Below are 22,777 nucleotides of genomic sequence, written 5' to 3' on the forward strand. Positions count from 1 at the left end.
AATCATGCACAACAACACTTATAGAACACCCTTTCAACACAAAGTGGTGTGCATGATGAGGTTGTATTTACATGGAATATAAAAAGTGCACAGAGTGCCTTTTCCTCTCTTTGTAAATATGAAAGAGTATCTTGCACAATAACTATGTTACAGAAAGTGACATATTTCCATTTTTAAAATTCCTTGCGAATGATAGAAGGTAAGCACAGAGTTGTGTCTGCAAAGATGTTCAAAGAAGAATGATGGAAATAATTGTGGTCCTTCAATAGCTAAAATGGGAAATATTATGAACCCCTCAAATCTCTTTTTTTGCAGGTCACATGATATCTGATTATGGTCAGATTTCAAAACTACATAGGTATAAACAGAGTGTTTTTAGAAATGTGTTTCAACTTTGTAGCTTCTTGCAGACCTCCTCATTCTGCATATTGAGACTTAGTTAAACTTACCTTCACAGTAATAGGAATAAAAAATGGTATACATTTTTTTCAGATTTTCATTCCAATCTAAATTCATATAAATTGCTAATTTTAAAATTTGGATCAGTTAAAGAAAAGGAAAAAAAAATATAATATATAAAAATACATTTTTTACAACACAGAATAATTTCCACAAAGTAATTTGTTTGCCTTTTTTGCTGTTCTCAGAATATATTAAATTTCACTAAAAATAGTGATTTCAATCGTACTCATCACTTAACAGCGGGCAAAAAAACATACAATCACAAAGATTGTTAAAAAAAACAACATACTATTCTCAACAAAATACCACAAGATACAAATCACAGATGTATGAAATGCTTACAGCTAACAAAATGTTATAAGTTTAACTTACAAAAACTGTAAATGTTGTCGCTTTAAAATATTCACCGAATCTAAGGATGAATTTTTGGAGGACGCACCACACCCACAACGTTTTCCTTCAGTTGTGTGGAAATTTTTTACTTTTCCAGAGGGGCACACAAAGACCAATGGCACCTTGGTCTCGTGCAAGATTTGCAAAAGAGTTCTGTTGCAAGGGGATCCTAAAAAGAAATACTCGTACGGCACGGCAAGTATGATAAAACACCGAATGGCCCTTCATCCAAACAATCTTGCACAAGAAGAGTGCAAACAGATGAGAAACACTCCTGTTCTGTTTCTGTAAAAAAGAATCACAAATAAATGTATATTATTAACTTTCAAATTTATACTATTCCATTACTGTACAAACACATTTTATATAAAAACTGACTAAGAAACTATAGCCCTGAACCACAAGTGTGACGATCGTTAAAACACTACATGCATAGTGCATACTACTTTGAAGCAGTTCATGCCCTAAAGCCTACCTCACTAAAAGACTACATGCTAACTGACTGAATGATGACAGTACTATAAGGAGACACGCTGGATGAGTGACAGGGTGTTTGCTAGAAGTGTATGAATACTGATTGGGGAATTGAAGGTGTGAAAGACAACTGTGTAGGTGATTAGAGGCCTGCATGCATAGTGAATATGCATTTGAAGCAGTCTATGTGCTAAGGCCTGGCTCACTGCATGAGTACTTGAGAACTGACGGAATGATTAGAGTACAGCAAAGAGAGTGCCTGAGTGAATTTATAAGTGGTTGGCTTTTGACACAGTGAATGGATTAGTACTTGGTACTGAATGGGTCACTAGAGGAGTGCAAAGGGAGTGACAGGATGTTTGCTGGACTGTATGGATACTGACTAGGGAATTGAAAATGTGAAAGACAAGTTTATAGTATGTTAGAAGACTGCATGCATACTGCATAGACATTTGAAGCAATCTATGTGGTAATGTATGGTTCACAACATGAGTACTTGGAAACTGACTAAATCATCAGACTACTGCAAGGTTAGTGCCTGGATAAAACTTTTAAATTTTCAGTTCTGGCACAGTGAAGAGAATAGTACATGGTACTGCACTTTAGTGTCAAACCCTGACTCATTTTATCAATGCATAAGCAAAGAATAGCTTCTAAAGCTACTAAAACTTGACAACATGACCGATTTTAAAACAGTTATCTGTCAGCAAATACACGATGTTACCAAATGCTTCTCTCACAATCCTTACCCAAATGTACACAGACTCACAGTGTGATTTTAGACAAGCAGCACTATCCCTAGCAGTTTACCAAAACTCATTCACTAGTCTAGAAGAGGTAATGGTACTGCACACAATCTACATATTTAAGTACAGCACATTAGTGTCAAAGCATGACTCATTTAATCAACGCATAAGCAAAGACTTGCTTCTAATGCTACTAAAACTTGACAACATGACCGGTTGTAAAAGAGTTATTTGGCCAAAAAATACACGATGTTACCAAATGCTTCTCTCACAGTGGTTCCCAAATGCACACAGACTCACAGTGTGATTCTAGACAACAACCACTATACCTAGGAGTTTACCAAAAATCATTCACTACTGGGGAACTGATAAGGGAACTGCACACAATCTACATATTTCAGGACTGCACTATTGTGTCAAAGCCTGACTCATTTAATCAAAGCATAAGCAAAAACTGGCTTCTAATTCTACTAAAACTTGACAACATGACAGGTTTTAAAACAATTATCTGTCAGCAAATACACGACGTTACCAAATGCTTCTCTCACAGTGGTTCCCAAATGCACACAGACTCACAGTGTGATTCTAGACAAGCAACACTATCCCTAGCAGCTTACCAAAACTCATTCACTGCTGTGAAAGGGGTAAGGGGACTGCACACAATCTACATATTTCAGTAGTGCACTTTACTGTCAAAGCATGAATCATTTTATCAATGCATAACCAAAGACTGGCTTCTAATGCTACTAAAACTTGACAACATGACTGGTTTTAAAAGAGTTATCTGTCAGCAAATACACAATGTTACCAAATGCTTCTCTCACAGTGGTTCCCAAATGCTCACATACTCACTGTGTGATTCTAAACAAACAACACTATCCCTTGCACTATACCAAAACACATTTCTTCATCTAGAAGGAGTACTACATTTTAATATAGAAACATAATTCATTTCACAAATTCATAAACAATGACTGGTTTATAATTCTACCAAAATATAAAAACAGCACAGTTATCTGTCTGCAAACACATGAAAAACACAAATGCTTATCACAGAATGGTTTCTACATGCACACACACTGTCAATAAGATTGTAGAGAAAAAAAGTACTCCCTACACTTTAGCAGGAGAAATACATTAGTCTGATTAAAATCAAATTAGTCTACATACATCCCCTCACATTTAAATAACTCACCTTTCAAGTTGTTTTGTAGATTAAGAAGTATATCAGTCACACACCAGATTTTCTTTTATAGAATCTCTGCACTGTGCACCTCTCAGCAAAAACAAAGAATGGAAAAGTTTCCCTTTCATTTTCCACGCATATACATGTAAACATCAAATCACAATCCTTCACGCATAAATTCAAAAGCAAATACACATTTCTATTGGTTAAACATTTCAACCCTTTCCAACTGAAATACATTTCAACCCTTCCCCACAATCTGCCTTCTGCCTGTTACCATAGAAACAGGTCATGGAACACTGCACTGAGCACACAGGTCACAATTTCAGCACACAATGTTGCTAAACAAGACAGCAAGTGTGCGTGACTTTTCAACATATCAGCTTATCATATATAATGTTCCTTACAATCTGTTTTTGTTATCCAATAAGACTCATACCTTTAAAAAACAGAAATATATACAGCCTACCTTTCAGTGTAGAAAGTAGTCATACAACGAATGATTTCTTGTCTTTTTTCAAAACAAAATTCCTTGGATCCGCGCACCCAACGCGAGAGAATCCGTGCACCCAACATGATACGATGCGCGCACCGTGCGCGCATTCGGCGTTTTTTTTTGTTTTTTTTTTAAAGGGGGCCCCAGGGGTTCCTTCTGGGACCCCCTAAGCACCTCTAGAGGGTCAGAGTATTTCCACTCTGCCCCCTTTATATGTTTTACACACTACCGAGGCAGAAAATGGCCGCCAACAGTTCCTGGTTTCGAATGTAGACAGACACTCGACAGCCAATTAGTATTCAGCGCGCGATCAGGAGGGTGCGCGCTTGGTTCGGGGAGGGTGCGCTCACGGTGCGGGTAGGGTCCGCGGATCCTCCCCGGCCATAGATATATATGTACTTTTAACTCTAATTTTCTCAGGAACTACTGAACGGATTTACACCATTTAAGCAAATGCACGATTTGGTGTCATTCCGTTCACCGGTTCAGACTGTAGCTGCGACAACAGATCCTATAGGGAAATTGCATGGGGAAAATGCGTTTTGGGACCCCCCTTTTTTCTCGGCCCCCGCTTGACGAATCACCACAAAACTTTTAGGGTAGGAGCGGAGCGGAGGTGGCCAAAAGTTTGGAAAATTTCGCAAGGATTCATCAACCGGCGCCAGACTTATTGGGAATAGAATGTTGCGGATTTCCTATGGAAAATAGGTCCTAACTATAACTATCTATATTGCCAGGATGTCCATAGCCACCATTGGGAATTATCCTTATGCATTTTAGGTGCCTTTTTAGGTCGAGCCTCGCAATACCTGTGCATCCCCTCCTGTGGGCTTTGGCACACCCACTGATTGCCATTGGCTGTTATCTGTGGCATTCAGAAATGCTGGCTAGTTATTGGTGATTTCTGTAAATGTCCCTCCTTTGTGTGTTTAGATCTCTTTCCGGCGATTTGACTCTGAGAACATTCTGTTTGGCCTTCACACCGTACAGCGTGTTATGGGCATTGCAAACTTTACACAGCTTCGTTCCCTCCCACCTCACTGCTCCTAGCTGCACTGGACTTCTGAGCTTCATTACTGCTCCTCGTTCACACAGCTTATTTTTTTTGTTGGCCTGCCTTGTTTAACTACCCAAATGCATGCTGGTATGCACGGTCCAGCAGTTTGTTTCAAATATTTTATCGCTCTTGTGAGAGGCTGTCCTGGTATATGATGTACACTTATGTAAGTGGACGCCCTGCACCAGTCCAGACAACCCTTATGGTGATTTAGGAGGTCTTAAACAACCATAGAAAGTTATTCACGTGGTAACTGTTGAGAGCAGCCTTCAGGCTTAGTCCAGAAGGAATGTAAAGCAGCTTGTTTTACCAGAATGCAATCTTATATGTACATATTAAGTGAAAAAGAACCACACAAGGTATTTATAAAAATATGTATTTATTATATAATACTCTCTAACACATACAGATATCTCCTACCCGGAGATATGCACAATTCACTCAATACTTTAGATAGAAATCATGTAATTAGCACAAAATACACAGTGGACCTCGGGGGGGAACGATCCACATACTAAGAAAGTGGTATAAGAACCACGACTAGTGTCAATACTATGTCCAGAGGACATAGAAGTGCCGGTGACCCAAGGAACCACCCAAGGTGAGAGACTAGTAGACCCACTGAGATCGTGTGCAGTGTGGGAACATGACTACGTTCTCCGTACAAATCAACATGTAAGTCACGGTTAAAGTTTTAAAGATTAAGGATCCTTCCCAGTGGACCCTGATGAAACCCAGAGGAAGCCAGAAGGTTAGAGAGCCACCCAACCAGTGGATACCCTAGTACCCACGTTATCTACACCAGGGAAGCCAGGTGCATAGGTGTGAAGTAGTGTCAGTGCAGTCAAACCCAATGGAGGACTTCAGGAAAGTGCCGCTGCTGGAGAAGGAGAAAGTGTCCGGTGGAATCCGAAGGTGGATTCTGGTTGAGATGTACCTGCAAGCAGAGGGGACAGAGTCTATGTCACTCAGAAGTGACCAGGAGATCTGGAAGATGAATGCCCACCGATATCGGGAGTTCCAGGAGTGTTGACGGTGACCTTGACTCTGCAGTTGTGAGGACCAGGTAATGCTGAGAAAGACCTGGAGCTGTGCACGTGCTGTCCCAAGTTGGATGTCGAGAGTTGAGGGGCCGGTGTCCATCGGGAGCACCAACAAGCCTTGGCAACTGCAAACAATGTTGAAGTTGAAGAAGGTGCAATGTCTATACCAGCAAGGTCCAGGGGACTCACCACCAGCAGGGGAGTCAGGGCAGGCCTGAGTAATCAGGGGAGCCAAAAAGAAGCAAAGGTGACCCTCAACAGGACCCACAGGCCGAGGGCACAGCAGTCACAAGAGGACCTCAAGCAGCTCAACAAAAGATGCAGACCAAGGTGTAAATGATGCGATGTGGGAAAAGACTTTGGTCACTGGAGATGCTTGTAGCTGGGGATACTTGGAGCCTGAAGATTGTGGTGGAAGGAAGCCAACAAGCCTTGGCAACTGCAAGTCAACATGGTGCACAGGGGCTCGGTTCCTCCGGCTCCCACTAGGTTTACTGGCCTCAAACTTGGTGAGAGGGCAGGGCAGGACGTGAGAGCTGTGGAGAACCACCACCTGTATTGCAGAACCTTTCGGAGTATGAAGGAGCTCAGGATCCGCAGACTAGTCAGCTTAGTTCAGTGCCTGAAGATGCAGGGAAGTGACTCCTTCACTTCAAGGGAGATTCCATCAGGTGTTTGGATGCCCACAGGCCATGGAAGGTTCCTGTAGGGTGTGCAGGCACAGACGATGCAGCAGACTGAAAAGGAAACAAAGTTGAGCCCAAATGAAGTCCAGCGTAGTCCAGAGTGCCCAGATGGTAAAAGTAGAAGTGGTGTCTGAATTGAATCTTGTCCCACGAGGAATTTAGGGACCCACCTTCAGGTAAGACCTTAAGCACCCTAAGGAAAGGGTTGGGATGATTCAGGGGACCCTCCCAGGAGAGGGTTTGGACAGCGGGGAGGTTACTCTCATGCCCTTTGTCCAGTTTTGCACCAGAGCGGGAGCCAACAGCTGGTTTGAAGTGGATTATGCGAGGAGGCACCAAATCTGCCCCTCATGCAGACGGAGTGGCGCTGTCAAGCGCATTCACACCGGCCCCAATACACTAAATCATGTCTGTGACAGGATGCCTATTGTTCTGCCTTCCCCTATTCAAGCTTGGCTCAGCAGCAGGAGGGCAGAATTGTGTCTCTGGTCGTCAGCAGCCATGTTGTGCTGTCGGGTCTAGAAGATTGGCACCAGGAGCACTGAGAGCCTAACGGAGGCCCGTTCCAGTGCTTGGAATCATACCTCCAACACCGTTTACAGTGTGGGGGTATGATTCCAACATGTTTGATACCAAACATGATAGGTTTCCTTTATAGCCAATTTTGAGATGGTTATTGCCTAATTATGCGATGCCCCTCTATTTAGTATATGGCTGTTTCACTTACAACCCAGGAGAATGGGCATGCAGGGGCACCTTCATACTTCGAACCAAGCACCCTGCCTTCAGGATTGATAAGTCCTACTATAGGGGTGACTTATATGTTTTAAGTACAGTGACCCTAGAAATAGGAAACCTATATCTTTTGTAAGTGGCGCTAGCACCAGCTTACACAGGCTGCAATGGTTACATTTTGATAGTTACATTTTGAATGGTCTCCCATGGGTGGCATGCTTCAGACCATGGGGGACCTCTGGGGTGCCTATGCCCTGGGTACCTTACTACCATATAATAGGGACTGATAAGGGTACCTCAGTATCCAATCTGGGATGTACCTAAGTACTGGATGTAGTATCCGGCTGGATACAGTCTAGTGTTCCATTGTGCCTGTAACCCACACTGAACACCCACCCACCACAGGCGTCCAGTCAGGTGACCCTGACAATAAAAGGGGCCGAGCGCACGTGCTCGTGGCCAGTTTACCTCACCAGTAATCCTGTGTCCTGTGTCACTCCTTTACCTGCATGCGGGCCTGAGGGCCCAATCACCACATTGGCGACGAGGGGGCTGTGCCCTGGCGTGCAGCAGCCCAGCGAATATGAAGGGGGGAGAGAGCTGCCTGCGTGGAGACCCCCCCCCCAGCAGGCGAGAACAGCGCCTGATCGCCCGCTGGGCGTGTGAAGAGCCCCGGGCGTGAGCCGTGACCGGGAGCCCACCCCGCACCGCCACGAAGACCGGCGGGCGTGCAAGCCACCCCAGAGTGAAGAGAGGAAGTCGGGTGCCCACCCCGACCCCGTCGCGCTTGCCGTTGTGACCCCCGGCGTGGAAGTACCGTGGGAGAAAGGCGGACCAACCGGAGCCCACCCGTGTTGGCCGCGACATAGTGACCCCGATGGAAGGAAGCCGAGTGGGAGCCTACCCCGCGTCGGAAGAGCCTGGTACCGGCGAACCTGGGGATGCAAGGCCCGGGGAGGGCGAAGGTAACGGCATGGAAGGCAGGACGGCCAAGATGTTGACGCCGCTGTAGAAGAGGCCCGAGTCGTCATCGGGCAGACGGTGAGCCCAGAGTGAGGCCAGCAGGCGCAGCTAAGTGGACTTACGAGGGAGGCCGGAGAGTGGAGCAACTACGCACTCCCCCACTACTGGGCAAGAGGCCTCCGGCGCCAGCTACAACCCCTACCCCCCCCAGAGAAGTGAACTGTGTGCGGATTCTGCTGTAGGGGTGAATCCGTGAGAGAACAAAGGCGAAAGCGGCGGATCGGAGGCGGCAAACGGGAAGTGCCTCACGGAGTCCTTCGGCGAGATCCGGCAGCCTGTGTGTGTGCCCTCGGAAGCGGCCGTGTGAGGGGCTGGGTGGGAGCATGAGAAGGTCCTCTAGCGAGATACGGGCAAGGAGGCAGCCTCTGTGTCAGTGCCCGCCCGCCGGACGAATATGCGCGCGACTGGCAGGCCCGTGAGACCCGACCGCGCCCGCCTGCTAAGTCCCGATGCAGCCCGGAGATAACAGAGACACCACACCGGTAGCAGTTTCAGCCCCCGCGCAGCCCGTGAGCTTGATGCAAGGGGCGGACCACTAAAGGTAACTGCACAGCAAGGACACTCAGCCCCCCCCACCCCCATGAGTAAAATAAAGGCAGCATAGCCCACCATCCCCGCCCCGACAGCGGATGAACTGAGGAGCTGCTGCGGGCGGGAGGGAAAAGGGAGTCAGCGGGTGTCCAGCGCGCATTGAAGCGCAAATTTAAAATAAGTGGGAAGGTCGCAAGAGACCCGTGCAGCAGCAAAGGAGAGAGAGCTGCCAGGCCCATACGCACAGTGCACCATGTATGATGCCAAAGGCTCTGCAAGTCTAGTAAACGAAACCACCTACCGTAGTTTCAGTGCCTGGCAACAGGAGAGCGTCCACAGCAGAGGCACACAGTGAATGGGCACCAAGAAAGGAGGCAGTGGAAGCTCTGGGTGAGGCCGGCAGCGTGGAGCAGTAGAGCTGCAGGACCCAAGTCGAAAAAAAAAGAAACTGCAGCGCCATCTAGTGGCCATTCAAGGTACTGCGCCCCCTGGAACAATCAAGGTGCGAATGCATGGAGCAGTGAGTGCAACAGCACCGGGACACAAGGAAGAGCACTGAGGCATACTATTTGATCGGCATTGAGGAGCAGGATCAGGCTGCGCAAGTGGAGTACAGCGAAAGGAGGGAAAGGTGCCACGAGGAATGCACAGCAGCGAGGGGAAAAGCTGCAACACAGGAGAGCAGAGTGGAGTAGGCACGACCGCCCACACCCGAGGGGAAAACGCTGACAAGTGCGCACACCAGAGGCCCTCCAGGAAAAGAACCTGCTGACAAGGTTGCGTGGAGTGCGGTGACGCCTACTGGCCAGGGGTAGTCGCCGCAAGAGTGAAGACACCAGAGTGCACCAGCCTTGGGTGGCAAGGTTGAAGAGACTCGTCAAAGCAGCAAGTCCCAAGAGGATCAGAAGGAAGTGCGCAGCAAGTGCGTCCACGGAAGCAACTGACGAGCGCAGTCAGAAGCGCGCTGAAGCACTAACACAGCGAGAGAATGAAAGGAGTGGGTGCACGACCACCAGAAGCCGGCCAGCAAGATGGTCGCACGGAGGAAGCCGACCACCCAGATGGTGGCACGGAAGACTGAAGCCGACGACCCAGATGGTCGCACGGAAGAAGCCGACTACCCAGATGGTCGCAAGGAGGAAGCCGACCACCCAGATGGTCGCACAGAAGAAGCCGACCACCCAGATGGTCGCAAGGAGGACGACACTGACCACCAGTTAGTCGCAAGGGGGATACAGGCCTACAAGAGGTCGGAGAGCACACTGACCTGCCAAGGGTCAGAGCCGGAGAGAAGAGGAAGTCCGAGGGGACATCAATGAAGAGGACCCCATGAAAGGTCCGCAAAGAGGACCAGGAGGAGAAGGACAAGAGGTCCAGCAACATCAACATCACTCGAAATCAGAAGCAACTACGAGACAGGAGGTCGCGACGACCGGTCCAGTCACAGAGTGAAAGGAAGACAGTGTCCTAGTGGCGGGACACGACCAGAGGGAAACGCGTAGAGTGCACGCTACACGAAGAAGCCTGGTAAGGACGAGCAAGGAGGCAGGAAGACTGGATCACGCCGCAAAGAAAGGAAAAGGAAGACAGATCCTGAGTGGCATGACGCCACGACGGAGGAAGAGAAGAGGAAAGGAGAAGCGCAAAGAGGTGTGCGGGACAGATCAACACACACACCAGAAGGGGAACTCCCGAAGAGGAAAGGAGAAGAGCAAAGAGGTGTGCGTGACAGATCAACACAACACACACCGGAAAGGGAGTACCCGAAGAGGGAAGTGAGAAGGTGCATGGACAGCCGGACTCAGTACCTGGGAACCACATCAGCACCACTGGGAGTATATGTCGATGCGCAAACCCGAAGGTCACCCGGGGACGACAGAGGCGAGCAGGCCGGTCCGTTGGTAACAACCACCTCTGGGACGTCACGGAAACAGGACCGTGGACATCCAAGGGGCAGAGGCCTCAGGGACACCGGTGGCAGCGGATCCCCAAGACGAGAGATGGACTGTTGAAGCTGGCTCTGGAGCTCCTGGGAGAACAAAGGCAGAGCGCGAAGGACCAAGTGCCAACGCACCCTTTCAGGCGGAACTTTGGACACGGAAAGAGGACCCGTAGTGACTCCTCCAACGCGAGTGGAGCGACAAATCGGCGGTCCACCGGTCCAGTGGAAACCTGGCAACAAAGGGCCTCCGGGTCGTCCAGTGAGAGGACGAGAGAGGGGTATCCGTGAGAGGGATATCCTGCAACGGTGAGTCCTGTAAGAAGACAACTACTAGTTGAAGGAAACACCTCTACCAGGGCATACAGCGGAAAGTTGAATAACGATGGTCCACCATCATTCCACCCACACTTCCACCGACGGCGGTACAGGAAAGAGACTGTGAAGCGCACTTCCACGGTGTAAGTCCAAAAGAACACATCCGTAGAGCACTTGGACATCGTGCCAAGGAGACAGAGTGGTCCCCGGCTGTCAGAACACCTGCGCCGGCAGTTGACCATCAGCAAAAAGACTACGTGGAAGTCCTGATCACCAATTTATGGTTTATTTGTAACTTGTGTTTACTCCCACAGGTTCGGACTTTCATTTGGTTGAACTTTCATTAAAGTTTGGGAGTGATGTAGTACCCGGCTGGATACAGTCTAGTGTTCCATTGTGCCTGTAACCCACACTGAACACCCACCCACCACAGGCGTCACCAGTCAGGTGACCCTGACAATAAAAGGGGCCGAGCGCACGTGCTCGTGGCCAGTTTACCGCACCAGTAATCCTGTGTCCTGTGTCGCTCCTTTACCTGCATGCGGGCCTGAGGGACCAATCACCACACTGACCACAACATTTTAAGGAAGAAAGCAGAGAGACTAGGGTCCTGATTAGCAGGATCCCAGTCAGACCAGTCAAAATCAGCTTAGCACCAGGCAAAAAGTGGGGATAATCATGCAAAAGGATCATACCTTCCTACAGCTCTCCAGTGGGCACGTCTAGCACACTTTTCTCCCTCCAATAAGCATGGCAGCAATGTTCCTGCATTTCTTGGATGCCTTTTTGTATTCTGCCGCCTTGTTCCATTCTGGCTTGTCAAGCCATAAGCCAAAACAGAACTAGCGTATCCGTGCTTTCAGCAGCGGCAGCCCACGCCCTAATTCATTTCAGAGGCTCCAAAGAGGGTCCAAGTTCAGGCAAGATGGACGCTCATTGCTTTGCGGTGGTGCCTGGCAGGACCACGCCATTTCAAATGACACCGGTCCATCTTCACCAGAAAGAAGGAGCGAGTCGCACTCCCAAGTCAGAGTTTTTATTTAAAAAGGTAATTAGCAGCATGCAAATCCGGTGATAATTTTCCTCTTTGATGGTTCATAGTCCGCCAGGACCTTGCTCACAGGTGTATCCTACGGACAGGGCACGGTGTAGAGATCATTTGCCGAGCCTTCCCGATGAAGAAACCTGGAGTGACGATTTATTAACTTGGAGTGATGTCGAGGTCCTATGTGTGCAGCTACTAAGAAGGGATAATCTGGATGCACATTTTCTCGACCCTCTAGATGCTGAATGTCGGGTAGAGGTCATGTGGGTGCACTTCTGAAACCTGTGTTGCCAAGTTCCTCTTCGTTACAGGAACTGGGTTTCTTGTGAAGGTCATGTGGGTAGAAAAAGAAACCTTAGACACGATTTCCCCAGGCCACAATGATCAGGGAGTGGTGAGCATAGCCCTAAGCAAAACCACTCCCTGCACTATATCTTGAGCACCTGGGCGTTTCTCTGTGGTCAGTGGGAGTTAAGATTATGTACCTTGTCAGTGGAGCATATTCGCGTTGAAATTCTTTGTTAGACTCGGTTTCTTTGTGGAAAAGGCATTCACTTGAGCCTGTCTTCAGTTTTAACTGTTGTTGTGTATTATACACGCAATGTCTGTTAAAAGTGCCCACGTTCATCTGCTGCACAGGAATTGACCAGTGAAAGTAGCATGCTTGCAGTTAAGAAACTTGTTTGAGTAGAGCTGTGTGTTTATTCCTAGACGCAACTTTACTCAGAAATCACACTTGGAAGGGCCCTGGTGTGAGAGGAAGGTCTATTGTATCTAAATTCTTCATTTATTGTAGTACTAGTAGTTACGGGCAAAATAGTAGAAACGTATAAAGTGCCGATGTACAAATATATATATGTAAGGTATGTGCAGCTACACTTTGTCCTCTGGAGATGACCAACATTGGGATTAAGCTTGATTTTTGTCTTGTTTTTGTGCAAAGGTGTGGTACGTTCCATGGGACTGTATCAAACCCCTTTTTAGCAAGGTTGTTATACTTTTAATAGTATAGTATAGGCTGTAGCATCACTTTATTAAGGCTGTTTTACTCCTGTTTATTTGTGTGCCCGTAGCTGTCGCCCTGTCAGGATGATTATGTATTCCGGTGCCTCGCTTCTTGCCATCAGAGATACTCTCCCACGCTGCTCTGCCACACCCCACCATCCGCTGTGTGGCCCGTTTCAGTGTGCTTGCAACAGATGGTCATTGGACCAGCCTGTAGGTATTCGCGAGCTCGCCACTTCTCCCGCCCCACGAGCTCCTCCTGGTCTCTCTCCGTTGCCTGGTAGCTTGGGATCTGGTCTACGATTTTTAAATCTGAACACCAGATCTCTAGTGAAACACCATCTGTCTGTGGCTGATCTCATTTTGGATAAGACACCAGATCTGTTGGCTGTAACTGAAACCTGGCTACAAGATACTGATGACGCCATAGTCAATCTTGCCTGTCCTCCGGGCTATTCATGCTTCAGATCTAACCGCCATTCTAGAGGTGGAGGGATCGCCTTATTTATCAGATCCGCCTTTACATGTACCTGGACGGTCTTGCAGATTGCTGGATGTGAGAGTGCGCTGTTTAAGGTTTCCATCAGCCCTCAGTTCTCGCTGTCAGGGATGGTTGTCTATCGCCCTCCAGGCAGCGATGCAGCTTTTAGAGGTGCCTTTCCGGAGGCTGTGAGCCTATTGGCTAGCGGCTGTGCAAACTTTTCTATCTTGGGCGACCTAAATCTCCACTTTGATAGGTTAGAGTTTCTGGCCATCAGTGGTTTTTTGGCCGATTTAGAGGCTTTGCAGTTGACCCAGCTTATTTCTCAGCCTACACACGTGGCCGGCCACACCCTTGATCCGTTTTTTACCACTCTCTCTGATGTTCGGATTGTGGCGGTTGATCCTGTGATATGGTCTGACCACTATCTGGTGTCTGCTTGGCTTCCCCTCCCTGCCAATCCCACTATACCGCCTCCTTTGCGGATACCCCGGCGCCACTGGAACAAACTTAGGTTAGAGGACCTTCACCGCATTATGGGTGCTGAGCCATTAGGTCCCCTGCTGAATGCCACCTCGGGCTATGACCGGTTCTGTAACTGGATTACCAGGGCGCTGGACGTCCTGGTACCTATCATCTCCAGCAAGTCCAGTCCCCGGCAGGCTAGCCCCTGGTATGACAGCGCGCTGCGTGCAATGAAGTCCTCTTGCAGACGGGCGGAAAGGGTGTGGCGTAAGTCGTACGATGCCGACAAGAAATCCATCTACCTGGCTTTAGTTAAGCTTTACCATCGAGCTATATGCAGGGCCCGGGCGGCGTTTTACGCAGCCGAATTTCGAAATAGCCTTAACCCGACTAAAACCATCTTTAAAACCATAAAAGACTTAATGGCAAAGAGAGTTCCCCCACAGTTGGACAGTTCCACCGCCCACTGTGAAGCCCTAGCCACCTTCTTTTTGGATAAAGTCAGGAAAATCTATCTGGCGTTTCCAATCACACTGTCTCCTGTGATTCCCTGGAGCGGCTCTAGCAGCTGTCCATCGCTGCACTCCCTTCCTACCATCTCCAATGAGGAGTTCGCAAAGTGGGCCCTGCGAGTCAAGTCTGGATCGCCTGCAGACCCGGTAAGATCTGCTCTTTTCAGGGACGTTGCTTTTCAGGGACGCACAGCAGTGTGCTCCCTGATTAACCTCTCCCTAACCTCTGGCCTGGTCCCTGCCAAATGGAAGCAAGCGGTGGTTTCCCCGATCCTAAAAAAACCATCTTTGGATCCATCGAGACCTGAAAACTACCGCCCTATATCTTTGCTCCCTTGGCCGGCCAAGGTTATGGAGGCCCATGTAAATCGGGCCCTCACGGAGCATATGACCCTTGTGAATGTCCTGGATCCCACGCAGAATGGGTTTCGTGCTGCCAACAGCACTGAGACGGCCCTTCTGGCAATGGTTGAGCATTTGCGAAGTGTGCTCGATGCAGGTCAAACGGTAGCGCTTATTTTACTAGACCTGAGCGCTGCCTTTGACACTGTCTCCCATCGCATCTTGCTACACCGCCTGCAGGACATTGGCATTTGTGGTTCAGCTCTGCAGTGGTTCCGCTCCTTCCTCAGTGATCGCTCCTTCTGCGTTGCCACCCCTCCTTTTCAGTCCAAGTACCATCCTTTGGACCTGGGGGTCCCTCAGGGCTCCTCGCTGAGTCCCACGCTTTTTAATCTGTACGTGCAGCCGCTGGCTGAGGTCGTCAGGCAATGGGGCCTTACCATGGTCTCCTATGCTGACGACACTCAGTTGGCGGTTACGATCAGCGGGGATGCCAAGCAGGATGCCCTCAGGTTCCGAAGTGGACTGAGAGAGGTGGCCAGCTGGATGAATAACAACTGTCTCCAGCTGAACGCGTCAAAAACAGAGGTGATGATCGTTGGAAGGGAAGCGGACCACTGGGGGGACGAATGGTGGCCTCCAGAGCTGGGATCAGCGCCGGCCCCTGTCCTGGAACTCAGGAATCTCGGAGTATGGCTTGACCACACGCTAAGCTTTGTGACTCATACAAAGAGAGTGGCGGCCTGCTGTTTTGGAGTACTACGCGGGCTAAGACCCCTGCTGCGATTCTTCGATGCTCCTACAAGACAGCTGGTCATTCAAGAAATGATCATCTCGCGGTTGGATTACGCCAGTTCTCTCCTATTAGGAGCGAACCAAGCCGAGATTCTTCGTTTACAACGAGTCCAGAATGCGGCGGCTAGGGCGGTGGTTGGTCTGCCTCGAACCTGCCCTACCTCTAACACCCTGCGGTCCTTGCACTGGCTCCCGATATGCAAGCGTATCCAATTCAAGGCTCTCTGCCTGGTTTTCAAAATTCTGAGAGAGTTGGCACCCGGAATACTCAATACACTGATCTCTCCCTATGTTCCTACCCGCTCACTACGATCCCTTGGACAGTCCTTGGTGGTCGTCCCCCGTTTCAGACTTAGTCGGATGGGGGGTCGCTCCTTCCGCGTGAAAGCCGCAACCCTCTGGAATGCGCTCCCCTTGGAAATCCGCCTTTCGAATGACCTAATGTCTTTCCGCAGGGCCCTGAAAACCTTCCTGTTTTAATTGTTTCTAGCTTTTATTGTTTGCTTTTTGTTACCGGACCTAGTGTTGTGTTGTGTTTACCTTTCCCTGCGCCAGGACGCTCCTTCGCTGGAGCAGCTGTGCGCATTAAAATGCAACTAACATAACATAACATAACTCCTGGTAGAGAAGTACCAGCTGTTCTTTGAAGACCTTCTAAACTTTTGATTGAAATGTTCTTTTCAGCAGAGCTGCCATACTGTTAATGGGACAGTACCGGCTTGTGTCAGTAGGGTTTAGATACCCATAATAGGCCAGTACATGCACTTCTCAGCAGGGCTGCCATGTGTGTTTCACCAGACGCTGTCAGCAACACTCACCAGGGCTTTTGTAGCCTTAATGGTACAGTGCCAATACTTCCCAGTAGGGCTGCTATACCTTGAATACGCAGAATGCGAATCAAGCCCAGTAGTACAGTGAAGTTTTAAAGGCTTGGAGAATTCTCCCTCGTCTGCTAGTAATGAGAAACTGTACACATTTAAGTCTAACCCTAATGTTTTCACAAATGACTAAACCGATTTCTCAAACTTTCTACTGTCAGGCATTTACTCCAGATCCTGGGCAGCTCATAGCTTTTATGAGATAGCCTTGATGGGTACTAATGTTTTCTGCTAGTGCTGTAGGCTCTTGGCTAATCTGATTCCATACTTGACTCCCCATTGGTCAAGGCAACACAATGTGAGCTACTGGTATCGCTGCAAAGGTGTTCTCAAGCACCAAAGGCCCAAACGTACCACCCAAACTGGAAAGCAACCCCAACCCACACCAGGGGTGCTCTAGCTGTCAAAGAAGTTCTGCAAAAGGATTCAACAAGGATTTGTCCATTAAACCAGAGCCAGTTAACATCTGGTTCTTGGTGGTCATTCAGATTTTTCAAGTGTTGCCATCAACGTTCATGATGTCACTGATATGCCAGCCATGTGAATCATGTAAGGAAAATCATTCTGTTACTATGGAGGGGCTCTATTCAAATTATGACCCATTAGGTCCATTAAGAAATGCAAATTCCTTTCGTACATCTGGGCCCTGGAAACTTAGAAGAGAAATCTTTTCTATGAAGTCTAAAATATCATCCTCATCCATTTCAATAAACAGTTTGACATGCAGAGTGAAAGTTGTCATTTCAAAACCAGTAGCAGTCTGTTAGTTAAATCCCTAGTAATCAACTGTTGCATCACTACAGAGTGCTAATGAACAATTGAAGCATTAACATTTTTTATTTGGGGCAAAAGTGAGTCAGGGCAAAAGTGAATACAAACTAACTATCTAATTTGAAGCCTTTTCTGAGAACCAGACAGAAATAAATGAGCATTGAGATGTTAATGCAGGGGTAAAACCAGTGGGTTAAAATATGAAGTTAGATATATTTTATAGTAATTTGAGACATAATGTATTTTTAACGGGGCTAAAAGCTGTTAAGAAGAGAAACATCTGCATAAGTACTGCATTCTATATCTGTTTACTCTGCCTAACCACATTTTCCAACGCAACAGTTCACTATTTTCAAAATAGTAAAATGTTTGTAGACAAATATATATATTATACAGAGGTTTCACCACTGTGTAGCTTAAGTATGAATGTTACCATAGGAAATAGATTTTTTGTTTTGCTAATAACTTTGGTGCCATTTGACGAATCTTCACAAAACTTTGCAAAAAAAACATTCATTCACCTTAGCTCCTTTCTGGAATGGTATGGTTTGATATGTCAAGTAGGAGCCGAGGAAAAGGGGTTCTGAAAATGCAATATCTACAAGAAATTTCCATTGGGGATGTTGAACAGCGCTATAGCAAAAATGGATGACTGGATTTACACCAAATTTAGCAGAAAGCTAGACCTTTACCCAGAAAGTGTGCTTTTTATGAATATATGTAGATCAGTTCAGTAGTTTTTGTGAAATTAAGGTTCAATATGTATAGATTGCTGGATGTTTGGTGTCCAGTTATGCTCTGATTCACCAATTCAAAGGGGACTAGTCAATTTAGATTGGCTGGTCACAACCTGAACAATTTGTTGTGGCAGCCATTGCAGGGTTCAGGGACATGGTCCCTGTCTCCTGAAAATGAATTAAAAAAAGTGTGTAAGGGACAGGGTGAGCACACCCTGCCCCTAAAGGGGATGTGAGGTATCCCAAAAGGACAAAATGCTGTGACAGACAATACATATCTCTGGGGCACATCCCTATTGACATTCAGCAGGTTTTGAGGGTCATAAAATGTAGCACATATAAAGTGTTGGAACAGATTTGAATCATGTTATAAATCGTTTGGTAAATCTTTGAAATTGTGGTGTATTCTAAGGGGGTTTTAGTCTGTCTAAAATCCTAATCCTCTGCTGGTATTTGATGAACAATGTTTGATAGAAAACTGTTTTTTTCTCATATAGGTTATGGATGGAAGGTGCTTGAGAAGCTAAAATGAGGACCTATTTTCTGCAAATTCACACTATCTTCCTCAGCCATGTGAGAATAAAGTGTGAGAGTAAAGTCTGTACAATGTACTTCCAAAAGAACTAGCGTTGCCGTCAGTTGATTCCCCAGTGTTCTACTGCAGCCTGTCTCAGTATTCATTTGTATTTATGAAAAAGGTCTGGCATACATGAAGCCCTCTTGATTGAATCAAAAATGCAAAACTGAAAGCCTTTTAGAAATGATGGTTAGTGCTATAGAAGGCAAAACTGGGACAGGTTTTCAATGAGTTTTCAAATATCTTCCTCATCCATCTCAGTAAATCATTCTAACATGCAGACTTAAGCATGTACCTTCAACACGAGCAACAGCCTGCCTATTAACGCCCTGTGATCACCTGCAGCTTCACCACAGTGATCTAGTGAGCAACTAGAGTACTAGCATTCAGAATTTAGGACAAAGGTGTGGAATACTTGGTGGTGGTCACAGTCAGTGCCAGTGACAGGAAAGGGGAAGAAGGCAGCTACCGGAGACTTCAGGGGAAAAGAGACGCTGGGAGAGAAGAGAGGGATGGGGGTAGGAGAAAAGAGACATTGAGAGAGAAGTAATCTCTAGGGAGACTTACAGACACTGCATGAGGAGGGGCAGAAGGACCAGGGAGACACCAGAAGCAGAGGCAGGAAATCAGTGATGCAACCAGAAAACAGATGCCCCAAAAGAAGCTCCACCACAGATTGTGGTTTGAGAAGAGCAGACCCAAGATGGAAGTTCCCGCCAATCCACCTTCAGTAAGGGTCAGCAACACCAGAAGCATCTTGAGTTTGGAGATGAGGAGCCTTTTAAGAAAATACAATTGTTAATAGGAGAGAACAAGCTGCAGCAGTGAGAGGTGGAAGGTTAGCTGATCGTTGAAGGCTTTTTGAGCATCTCTTGGGGACTAAGATGGCCGAAAACATTCCAGATGCATGATGATAATAAGAGATTTTTGCTTCCCTGCCAGGGATCTGGAATACAAACCCTTGCAAAATAAACAGAATCATGAACTCCTCTGAGGAAAAAACAGCAATTTCATGAATCAAACAATAACTCCTTCACAATGTCACTGAGCCTGGACCACTCTTCATGTTTTTGTGGAGATGGAGTCTCCTGGCTGATGTGGACGAGGAATAATGCGAGTTTTACAGTAATGTTGAGATCAAAATACCATAGCCTTGGGGAAAACCGCAATATGAAGCACTACTGATTTTCAATAAATGACCACTTCTGTAACCATAAGACATCTGTGTTTGCTCCAGCTTACGGTTCAGTGACAAATGATTCGGTCAATAGCACTATGACTACAACCCAGGTTCTGTTCTCTGCTGCTGCAAAAGTTCTGGGTGGAGAACAATCCAGCAGAATCTGCCCTTTATATGGTTTACAAATCTGGTGAAAATACCAAGTTAAAGGGATCAGAATATCTGCTCATCTCTTTGATCATGCATGGACCTTGTGACAAGATTGCTAAGATGTTCTTCATGAGACTGACCTGGGCAAAGGAGTGACGCATGATGTGGTGCAGTGCATTAGGTTGGCAATGCTTATCCTGGACAGCTTTGTGAAACAACTGAAGGAGGAAGAGGAGCGAGAAATCTCTATATTGACACTAAAATTCCAGATTCTCTGCAAATGTTTACCCCCGAATTTAAAGACTATGGTTTAACTTCCACCCCCTGCCTACTGCCTTTGTTAAGGATTTACCTTCAGCAGTGACTTCAATGGTGAAGGTGAAGTTTAGTAAAGTCACTTTCAACTGAAGAGGCATCCACTTGCTCATAAGAACACACTCAGATGGACATGTTTTGGCCAGTCCTTGCTGTTAATTCAGAAAGGGAACCATAACTAAGTTCAAGGCAGTGAAATGATCTCTGTGTGGACCATCTATCACACAGTACCTCTGTAACAGATCATCAAATAACAAGTGTTTGGGCCAGAAAGCAGAGAACAAGAAGATTAAGGATAAAAAATTGTTATGTTAATAATGTATTAAGCGCACGAATACCCAGAGGTGTCTTAGCGCTGAGGTCCAGAGTAGGCAGGTTCATGTAAGGCACAGGTCTCTATTTGTGAAAAAACTAGGTTTTCACTGCCTTCCTGAATGAAAACAAGGTTGGAAGTGTTCCAATAGAGAAGGGAAGATCATACCAGAGTTTGGTGACTGCCACCCTAAAGCTTCTGCCACCACAGCTGGTTTTGAAAAATCTCGGAGTTGCTATCAATTTAGCTCCATCTGGGCGAAGATGTCCCTTAGGGGTATACCAGTATTGTAGGCGTCTCAGAAACGTAGGACCAATATCATGAAGTGCCCTATAGGTAAGGCAGAGGACTTTAAAGATGATCCAGCTCTTAACTGGGAGCCAGTGCATTTTTTGCAGATGTTTTTTGACTGAGTAAAATTTGGAGATTCCCAGCAAGAGCCTAGCGGCCGTGTTCTAGCACGAGACCGGGGTGAAAGAAGCAAATATACAATTATCCTCCCTGCGTCACAGACTTGACATCACGCTAACTCATTTACACACATATTCATTGGTGGGGCCCATAACACCAACACTCACACTTCCTCTCATGAGTCTGCACACAGGAGGGATGAATAATTCAAGCGCTGGACATGTGGGGGAATACCTTATAACCTATAGAGAGAGAAAGGTTATCTTACAAAATATATATTTACATTCGTCACCTATAGATCCCTAATCCTAAGCATCAAGGCACTCCACCCACTTTGTCGAAGGACCAATTAGTTGGATTGGTTGATGGTGATTTAGAACCAGCTAAAACACGTCTAAGACTCAGAATCCTTTGTTCTCTTTAAACAAAAACCACTAACTCATAATTTCTGTTAATCAATATTTGTTTATCTGAAATTTCATTGTAATTAATATTTGCATTTGTCTCATCAAAGTTTAGAATTTCCAGATCAATTTATTCTAAACGCAAAATATCATATTTACCTATTCTGGCTATCTGGGGTTTCTCTAATTCATTGGCTCTGCATATCCAAATTTTGTCGTCAATTGTCCAAATAAAGCAGACCAAGGCTCAAAGTCCGAAAGTCCTCTGCTCAGCACGTTACAGTCCCAAAGATTGCCAAAGGACCAAAAGTCGTGCCAGCATCTGTTATCGCCTGTGGGGTCAAAGAGGGTGTGCAGTCATAGTAACCGCCGAATGCCTTAATCCCTCCCTATTCTACTACTCTTTTATAATAAATTTCAGGATAACATGAAACATTTTTGGACGGAGAAGGGAGGTGATTGGTCAGGAGAAAACGTCCGATTTCGTATAGTCCGGGTTCACAGGGATTTTGCTGATGAGTTTTCCGGCTATGACCAAATTCCGAATGTTGCAATGTTTCTAAAACGTTCATTGTTCATTTATAACAGTTCTGGTCTTCTGGGGTCTTTGGCAGTTCACCAATAACCTATCCTTGACTGGAACGGCGTGTACAGAGGTGTTTAGGGAACTCACGGTACCATCCGATTCTGCGCGCTAGACTTTGCGCATCACGAGACGGTGGCCACTTCTGAACCCGTACTCTGCCGCCATCTTTTGCTAGGCCAAGATGTCAACTTAAGCAAAACAAACACAAAAGTGTAATTAATACAAATAATTTATGCATCTAATGTTATACCCTTACTAATCCCTTTATGTATTAGTATTTTCCTAGCATATAGCGACATTTAAAGCATTATATTTACCTTAACGGTCCTCCACGAAGATGCAAACGTCACAATAGCAACATAAATGATGCAATATCTAATTATCATACATATACTTATATTAATATGCGTACATATTTTAGTTATTAGTTATTTTGCCATGCAAGTAGCAAGTTCCCACGTGTGATTTGTTTATGCAAATTGTTTATTTTCAATATACCACCGCACACAATTAGTAAATTATAATAAGTAGGTTATTCAATTAATACTTTCATGCAAAATAGAGGAGGTATACAAAATGCTGCACTACCTGCTCCATCAATCCCCCCTTTGGTGATTTTTAACATCACCACACTACCTAAAATTTTGTACAAATTTCAATAAAGAAATGAATTCAAATCTCTTAGTTTTGTTAGATCACATTATCGTTTCACCTGTCTCTT

The 22,777-nt window shown here is 46.3% G+C and overlaps 1 pseudogene across 1 annotated transcript in view; it reads left to right on the forward strand.

Annotated features, from left to right (window-relative positions):
* LOC146785420 (ras association domain-containing protein 4 pseudogene) overlaps window positions 1–20,347 on the forward strand; it is a 222,101-nt pseudogene extending 201,754 nt beyond the window's left edge. Inside the window, exon 3 of the transcript XR_014970402.1 lies at window positions 18,618–20,347. The product of XR_014970402.1 is annotated as a ras association domain-containing protein 4 pseudogene (transcript). The remainder of the gene's footprint in view (window positions 1–18,617) is intronic.
* Window positions 20,348–22,777: the final 2,430 nt, after the last annotated feature.

This window comes from Triturus cristatus, chromosome 11 (genome assembly GCF_964204655.1).
Source record: "Triturus cristatus chromosome 11, aTriCri1.1, whole genome shotgun sequence".
NCBI lineage: Eukaryota > Metazoa > Chordata > Amphibia > Caudata > Salamandridae > Triturus > Triturus cristatus.